General features: G+C 34.7%; 1 pseudogene; it reads left to right on the top strand.

Moving 5' to 3' along the window:
* Positions 1 to 878: 878 nt before the first annotated feature.
* On the top strand, positions 879 to 4,179 carry LOC149561083 (geranylgeranyl transferase type-2 subunit beta 1 pseudogene; annotated as a pseudogene).
* Positions 4,180 to 9,767: the final 5,588 nt, after the last annotated feature.

Below are 9,767 nucleotides of genomic sequence, written 5' to 3' on the forward strand. Positions count from 1 at the left end.
CAATTTTCATCCCATGAATCCATTTGTCTTTGTTTCGAGCCCCTCAAAGGACATTTATTGTTTCGTGCATTTGTGTAGTTCACAATTCTGGGAAAGTCCTATTTGACCAATTATATCTTTGACCCAGTTGACCCAAATGAAGAAATTATTTTTTAATTGTGTTTGAGGGGTTAGAAACTTCATATGTTCCAATTTTGAGGTCATGATGAATCCATTTGATCAGTTTCCTAACATGATTAAAAACCCACTTTACATTGTTTTGTTATGACTAAGGTATCCAGATTGATCTGTACCCTTGTTCGACACATTATAACTTTGATCCGGTGATTGGTGAGAATAAATGGATTGTATGATCATGTTGTGTCCTAAAATTCCTTGAATTATGCCAATTCTCAAGTCATGAAAAATTCATCTGCATACTTTCTTATGTCTGTCCGTTTACCAAAAATTACTTTTTGACACATTTCCTAGTTTAAAATTTCCAAATGCCTATTTTCATAAATTCACCAAATTCGGCCTTTTATTTGTCATAAGACCTAATTATGGATTCTTTTCCTCTTGAATGGTAAAGAACCTATACCCTATTTTTCAGAACCCCAAGTGATCAATAACTTAGTTTATAATGCCGAACCTGATCCTGAGCCAAGTTTATGTTTTTAAACATTATTTTCCTATAGGATATTTGAAGTATGGATGTTCGGCGATTAAAATATTTTGACTGGGAATTCATCATTGGCTAAGAATCTGCAATATGGTAGAATGTGTATGATTGAACACCCATGCCAATTTTTGTGGCCTAGTTACTTCATTGAATCAATTTTTGAGGCCAGCTTGTGGGCCTCCAAATACAAATTCACAATTTGAAGAATTGATTTAAAATGGGTGATTTGGAGATAGACAAGCATGTACAATACATAAATTCTCTTGAAAAGAAAAATGACTTTAGGACTTTAGTTTAATGGTCATGGAACACTTGAGAATGAGTGGTGCATATTGGGGTGTAACATCATTAGATCTCATTGGGAAGATTGATGATGTGGATTAAGAAGCTATTGTTTCTTGGGTGATGCAGTGCCAACATGATTGTGGTGGATTTAGTGGAAATATTGAGCATGACCGTCATATTTTGCATACCTTGAGTGTTGTTCAAATATTGGCCCTACTTGAGAAGTTAGATGTTATTGACACAGACAAGATAGCAACTTATATCATGAGATTGCAACAGGAGGATGGATCCTTTGCAAGCGATGAATGGGGAGAAATTGACACTCGATTTTCTTACTATGTGTGTATACTAATATGTTAGCAAGTAATACTAATCTATCAAAGGACCAAAGCATTAACTAACAAAGATTAATATAAACTTTAAGAAAGACTAAGAGGAAACAAAACTCAAATGAGAATGTGAGCCATTAAGGGGTCCTCCAAATGAGATTGTTCTCTTCATTTGGGGATGAGTCTATTATGTGGATGTGGGATGTATGCTCAAGATGCTCAAACTATGCTTCAATGGAGATGAAAATGGAAAATTAGTAGCTTTGTGAGCTCTTAATTTGGCATTATAAGGGTATGGTTTAAAGGCTTTGTTTCTCAAACTAGCATTATAACTTTAGCTCAAAAGGTTGTGATTGAAATGGCTTGGGAGGGGATTCAATTTATAGGCTAAGGGCTTGAGGGATGGAGGTCTAAGATGCAAGGAGAGATGAAAGCTTAAGGAGGGCTAGGATGCACTCAAAGGGGAGCACATGGATTGTTCTTGTTTAGCACCAACCAGGGAGTGACACATGTCATAGGGTGAGTGGATGGAGGAAAGGGCAAGGATGAGTCAACAAAGGAGGCTCAAGGCCTTAAAGACCCTCATAAATGGCTTGTAAGAGTCTTTATGGCTATGTAAGAGCATTCATGGTTGGGTGGTTGGGATATTTTGGAGGGAGTTGAGATTGTTGACTTTGCTTGGCTTAGGAAAGTCTTAAGCTTGCTTAGGGAATGTGACAAGGTTAGGGGGGGATTAGAGGTGATTTAGTATTAGATTAGCCTTGTTAGAGATATGCAAGTGGATGGCATTTAATGAGGGTGGGTGAGTTAGTGACTAAGCTTAGTTAGTATGGGTGGATGGGGTGGATTAGGCTAAATGAAAGGTTAGGGATAGGTTAGGGGTTATTAGATTTGAAGGTTTTATTCATCAAATAGATTTATTTAATAAATGGGGATTTGGATTTAGATAGAAGAATAGGATTTAATTGATAAATGATAAGTTATTTGATTTATCAATTAGGACTATAGATGATTTAATAGGACTAGTCAACTAGGGGATGGCAAAGGATTAATTAAATAGGAATTTAATTAATGATGCCTTCAGAGATAACTAAATAGGATTACCAAAGCGATGTAATCAAATTTAGGTGTCTACATTTTGCCCCTCTTTAACATAGTGTTGAGACAACACTATTTCAAAGAAGTTCGAATGAAGACGACACGAGGAAGATGTTATAGCAACAAGGTTGCCCTAGTCTCATATAAGAAGAGGAGAGACTAGACTTAGATGTTGCCCCCTCAAGAAGGCAGTGGAGAGAGAAATGAGGCTCGACGACTTCTTGAAAAGTACAAGAATCTCGACGGGTGGGAGGACGAAGAGTGGCTAAAGAGAAGGGGCTAAATCAGCTCAATGTGTACACTAATATGTTAGCAAGTAATACTAATCTATCAAAGGACCAAAGCATTAACTAACAAAGATTAATATAAACTTTAAGAGAGACTAAGAGGAAACAAAACTCAAATGAGAATGTGAGCCATTAAGGGGCTCTCTCAATGAGATTGTTCTCTTGATTTGGGGATGAGTCTATTATGTGGATGTGGGATGTATGCTCAAGATGCTCAAACTATGCTTCAATGGAGATGAAAATGGAAAATTAGTAGCTTTGTGAGCTCTTAATTTGGCATTATAAGGGTATGGTTTAAAGGCTTTGTTTCTCAAACTAGAATTATAACTTTAGCTCAAAAGGTTGTGATTGAAATGGCTTGGGAGGGGATTCAATTTATAGGCTAAGGGCTTGAGGGATGGAGGGCTAAGATGCAAGGAGAGATGAAAGCTTAAGGAGGGTTAGGATGCACTCAAAGGGGAGCACATGGATTGTGCTTGTTTAGCACCAACCAGGGAGTGACACATGTCATAGGGTGAGTGGATGGAGGAAAGGGCAAGGATGAGTCAACAAAGGAGGCTCAAGGCCTTAAAGCTCATAAATGGCTTGTAAGAGCAATGAATGGGCTTGTAAGAGTCTTTATGGCTTTGTAAGAGCATTCATGGTTGGGTGGTTGGGATATTTTGGAGGGAGTTGAGATTGTTGACTTTGCTTGGCTTAGGAAAGTCTTAAGCTTGCTTAGGGAATGTGACAAGGTTAGGGGGGGATTAGAGGTGATTTAGGATTATATTAGGCTTGTTAGAGATATGCAAGTGGAAGGCATTTAATGAGGGTGGGTGAGTTAGTGACTAAGCTTAGTTATTATGGGTAGATGGGGTGGATTAGGCTAAATGAAGGGTTAGGGATAGGTTAGGGGTTATTAGATTTGAGGGTTTTATTTATCAAATAGATTTATTTAATAAATGGGGATTTGGATTTAGATAGAAGAATAGGATTTAATTGATAAATGATAAGTTATTTGATTTATCAATTAGGACTATAGATGATTTAATAGGATTAGTCAGCTAGGGGATGGCAAAGGATTAATTAAATAGGAATTTAATTAATGATGCCTTCAGAGATAACTAAATAGGATTACCAAAGCGATGTAATCAAATTTAGTTGTCTACACTATGCAGTTTGTTGCTTGTCAATTTTGCATTGACTAGAGAAGATTGATGTTGGGAAGGCCATCCAATATGTTGCTAGTTGTAAAAATTTTGAAGGTGCATTTGGTTATACTCCTGGTGCAGAATCACATGCAGGTCAAATTTTATGTTGTGTTGGTGTACTCAAAAACTTCATTCTAGATTGTCAGGATAAGGAGAATGGGGGTATCACAGATAGGCTAGATGATGTTGTGGATGTATTCAATAAATTCTTTGGCATTGTAGGTCTTTCATTGTTGGATTAACCTAGACTAAAGCTAATTGATGTAGCTTGTCTTCTTCCTATTCATGCTGTGCACAAAGTCTTCTTGGGTAGGTCATGTAAATACTAAGTATTTTACAAAGAAAATGATCATTTTAATGGTGACCAAAAACTTTTTGGTTTTTCCCCAAGTATTTGTTTGTAAAGCTTATCTATTTCCCTAGTCAATAGAGGATGAAACTCCTTTCTCAGAGGCAGGACACAATCAAGTGCAGAACTGGCCATTGAAAGATGCTTAAATGTAGTTGGATAGAAGTTCATTAAGTGGCACATTCTTTTTCTATAAGAGAGGAGTCCTAGCCTTAGATACAAAAGATATATGCAAGAACTGAGGTGTCTTCTAGAGGTAAGACATATACTAAATGATGGCAAGGAAAGATAAAATTTTCTCTGTCGATGATAGTGAAAAGATGGGAAATTGAATTTTTATTGCTATACATATGATAGTGAAAAGATGCTTAGTGAAGTATGCATCAGTCTGTATATCTATTGTATTCAAAATGAGTTCATTTCCAAGATTTTTATCGACTTCATGAAATCAGATACGTCGATCTACATTTAACTATTTTTGGAGAAGCATGTACATCTCTAGACTAGAAATGTGCAGATTGGAGTCAAAGAATGGAAAAAGAAAAAGAGATCCTAATGCATCAAGGAAAAGGATATATTGTTTACTTGTGAAAAATGTTTGACAAATTCTTACAATAAACTTAGTGATTGGAGATGGGAGATGATAGAGAGAGCCTCTTTGATAGTTGTTTACCACAAGCTTTGTCATTTTGTATGGTATTTTTCTAGATTCTTTTGTGTTATCTTGTGCTTATCTGTTTCTGCCAGTTGGGATTAAATTATGCATACCAGGTTATGTATGAAAATTTTATACATGGCCAAGTACAAAAAAAGGGTCTATGGCCACTTAATGAAATGATTTGTAGGGAAGCCACTATATGTAAGGAAGAAAGAATTGTTAGAGAAAGGAAAGACACCATGCATGGCAGCCCAAGCTCAAGTTGAAGGAGGTTGAGGAGAAGCGAATGGCTGGGCAAAGAAGAAAACACAAAAAAATGATATGCTTATACCATTTATCCCACATTCAGTAGGTGAAGACATATTAGAGTGTTTAAATATTCCCATACACAATAACCACAATGTGTTAGAGGCACACAACTTTTGAAGCCATAGCCTCATGCACGGGGACCCCACCACAGATGACGAAGCCAGCTAGAAATGGAGGAAAGTAATAAATTTTGAACTTGTAGACATGTGATAGTCTAGTGTATGAGTTGGAGGCTAAGGATGAAGGCATGAAAATGCTATGACCACCCCGAGAGATCGTAAGATGAAATATTTCAGCCTCTAATGTTACGCCAATGCATAATGAAAAATTGAAATGCTTGTGTGATTGGAAGGTAAAAAATTAATGTTTGAGATGCTCTGATGTCTATAATCGGGAGAGTCTTAGTTTGAATTTTGAGATGTTATGAGGAGTAAATTGAAAATTTTCAAATATTCAAATATTGTGTAGATGGATGTGGGGCCCGCCTGGCAAATAGCAAATAAAGGATTAACACTTGGCATCAGTGGGGGATTTAAATATGAAATAAAATCAAAATTTATAAATGGTTCAATGCATAAATTCAAATGGATGAAATATTTAGAATAAATTTAAATGTTTTTATATAGTTTTAACTATATAAACTTTTAAAATTTTCATTTTAAGCTCTATACATGGCTCAAGAGCCAGAATTTCAAATTGATCTCAGGGGCACATTTTTTATCCAAAATATGTAGTATAATATACCATTAGAACTGAGAGGAGATAAATTTTCTAGATTTGGGGTCAAATTTTGTACAAATCTTCACTAGTTTACTCTGCAATCAGATTTGTGTTTTCCATGGCATTCTCAATAGAATAGGCAATTTTCATCAAGGAGCATCAAAACCAAATGGGGACAAACATTGAAGTTTGTTGAAGCCTAAATCAATTCTGAATAAGGTTTTCATGCCTTTAAATTTCATTTTAACTTATTTTTTCTATTACTTTGAGTTCAAATTAGGCATCACAATCAGTTATGATTTCCACCAAATATATGAATCACTTTATGCTTTTGGGAGGCCAAAATGATGGGGATTTGATATGCAGTTGCAGAGAGAGATTAGGGAGATGTATTTAACTTGTTGGGAAGGTTTTCCAAGTGGACACATGTTAGTTATAGAGCAGATCTAGGAATTCATTTCTCCTATATCATTCTCTTTCTTTCTCATTGTTGTTGTTGACAGTTTTCTCTGTGATACCAGCAAGGTTCTAGTTTCTACTATGAAACCAAAGTTGTTGTTGGTTTTACTTCCTATCTATTGAGTAGAGCTCTCGCAATGAAGGCCACACATCCATTCTTATGTATATTTCATTTCATTTTCATGTATTATTTCTCTGAGATAATGGAAATTGATACTAGATCATGTGAAGTATTTTGAGTTTCATTTTGTATTACCAATTTATGTATTCAGTCTTTCCAGGGATGAATATAAAAGGTGATTTATATGAATTATCTGGGTTTTCTTATTTTGTCTCCTAATTCTTCATATCTTATTGACTTTGAGATTAAATGAATAAGGTTTATTTGATTTAAGGTAGCTTGGATGAGTTGTATGTTAGATCTGTTGTTGCTTTTGATTCAAGGAGTCAAGTAAATGCTTCAATATTTTGATAGGGTTTCTAGGTGTATGGAGGGGATATTTCATAAGAATGGAATTTTAGGATTTCAGTTGACAAACTTAATTTTAAGGCAATCAAGTTAGGTCATCCTACTGGTAATGACACTGTGTTGCAATGGATAAGGTACTGATCACTAAATAAGATGCAAGCTAACATGAATGTCATTTGCAGAAATCTTTTTAATCAAAATCTATTTAGTTCTTCATGTTTTGTAGTGGGATGAAAGGAATTAACCCTCACTTAGCTTATGAGTTCATACATTATGATCTGTAGCTATTTTGTTCAGTATCAAAAGACAAAAGGGTTTCATCTGTTGTTATTGGGTTCAAATTATATGTTTAATTGCACTAGTACCATATATTAGAACCTCAAGGTTGACCCACCTAGGTTTTGCAGAGCCTGAAGTGAAGAAGGAGTTATGCCTTATAGTTGGCCCAAGATTGCAGTCAAGTGTATCCATCATAGGAATTTGCTAGCCTTAGATGCATTGGTATGGTTTCTTGGTTTTTTTCAAAACTATTAAATCAGGAGCCAACAAGATGGTGACTCTGCTAGGTACAAAGGTTGTAAATACAAAAATTATGGACCTAGAAATGTCTGATATATTATGCATGTTCAGTTTTGTATGCAAGGTTTATGTTCCCCAGTAAGCTTTATTCTCTTATAGTAGTAGTTCTCAAATTGGGTGCAAATTATGTTGAGAAATGAGTATGCCTTCAATCAATTCAATTTGGTGCGAGTTGCTATTGTAATTTCAGAGTCAAGAAAGTTATGTTTTAGCTTTGTGTAGAGGTTTCAAATTTAAGATAAATCTAAAGAGGTTTCTTCTATCTACTGTTGTTTCAAATTAGTTTGTGGTATCTTCAAGACTAATGCAATTCACTTAATGTGAGTGGTGACTAGAAATAAATCTCTGTACTAGTGCAGTTCTATACATGAATTGTGATTAGTAGCTATAGGAGAAGAGTATATTCAAAGAGGTTGAAACATTTAAAACTTTGGTAAGATTTGTGATGTGTTGTTTCAAACAGTTCAATAAAGAATTAATGAGATTTTGGGTCTGCTATTGTAAATAGTGGACAAAAAACTTTCAGCCATCCGGATCTTGAGGCATTTTTATTTTCATGTATTGTCTTTTCATGAAAATTGATTGTTAAAAGATAGTGTTCGCCATCAATTGAGTTTCAACACTAAGAGGCGGAGAATAGTTTGACAAGTTTCATACAATTCATTGGATTGAGTTTCAACTTGTTGAATAAGGTTTGTGAAGTGTATTTGAAGAGATGTATTTGGTAGAAGGTTGTATAGATCTGCTACAAGTTGTGAATCTAAGATTTATTATTGGTCAATGAGTTTCAAATATTTGAAGAATGTCAAATTTCCTTTCATCTAGTATGCAGCCTGTCAGTGAAATTTCTAGATCTATTTCTACCAAGTGATATATGCCATTATGTTTTGATGGTATCTATGGTTTCCCAAATGTCATTCCTATTGATATTAGAAATTTTTTTCCTAAATTTAGTGGGAAACATATTGTTTCAGCTAGTCATCATATTCAAGTTTTCAGTGATTTGATGGGTGACTATGAGATTGCTCATGAGGATGTGCACATGAAATTATTTGTTCAAACTTTAGAGTGTGATGCTAGATACTGGTTTTCCTTTTTACCACCATGTTTTATTTCATCTTGGAATGTGTTGCATTCAGCCTTCATGGAGAAATTTTGGGAAAGGGTAAGCATATATGATTCTTATAATAAAAATTTAGGGATTCACATTGAGAATGGTGCACTTGTTCCTCAATTTAATATCAAATTTGCAAAAGTTTTGAATGAGATCCTTGAGAGTTATAGACCTGATGATCAAATGTGTTTAGTTATTTACTTTGATGCATTTGACAAGAAAATGAACTATCTACTAAGGGATAAAGAACTGCAAACATTATAATAGGCTTTTATGACTATTAGGAATATAAAAAAAAATCTAAAATATGGATTGAATAGAAGTCATTTTGCTAGAAATGTGTGCCAGTATAATGTGTTTGAAAGAAAGGATAAATGTAGTGTTGATGCTTCAAATTCAAATCAACTCATCAATAAGCTGGCTATAAGTTTTAATCAAGTGGAAAGTTCAGATTAGACTATGTGTAGAAGGAAGGTTAGTTTAGTTATAAATGAAGACACATATGTTCATGATGTTACAATAGTAAGATGTATTTTAGACTTTGATGGAAATGAGCAATGTAATGATATTATAGATCAAGGATTAGCTACAATAGCAAGTTCTTGTAATGCTGATTATGTACATAATGTTGTTGCTAATGTTTCTAGACATGAAGTTGCTACACCTAGACTTCAATCTTGTGCATGTGACAAGGCTGAAAGTTATGTCTCTGGTCATGAATTTGATATTGCTGACCTGACATGCCATGGAGGTATAACACAAGATGAAGAGTGTGAATCACATTTATCTTAGTCATAGTTAGAAGAATAGAGTGCACATGTTTTTAATGTTTTAGCTATGGATGATAAGGTGCATTCACTTGACCAGTCAGATATGCAAGAAATGATTTATCTTATTCATAGATTGCATCATGTTGAGAATGTTATAAAATCCGAAGTTGAAAGATATTCATCTCAATATGAGTATGAAGAAGCTGAAAGTCGTCTTTCAATTGATAAAGGTGAAATTTTTGATCTAATGTATTATGAAGAAGCATCATGTGAAGATAATGGTGAGAGTTGTTTCTCAAGTCAAGAAGAGGATAGGGGTAGTACATGTTCATCTTCACATGAATTTGATGCAATTTGGGAAGAAGAAAGCAATGACAGAAGTGAACACTCTTATGAAGGGAAAGGTATGAGTTCTTTTTCTAAATCTGAGAGTGATGTTCCATTCCAGAGTCATACAAGTTAGCTTGAAGTTGAAATTTGTGAAGAAGAT

The sequence above is a fragment of the Cupressus sempervirens genome, chromosome 4 (genome assembly GCF_028749045.1).
Source record: "Cupressus sempervirens isolate cs-2001-9-10 chromosome 4, ASM2874904v1, whole genome shotgun sequence".
Lineage (NCBI taxonomy): Eukaryota > Viridiplantae > Streptophyta > Pinopsida > Cupressales > Cupressaceae > Cupressus > Cupressus sempervirens.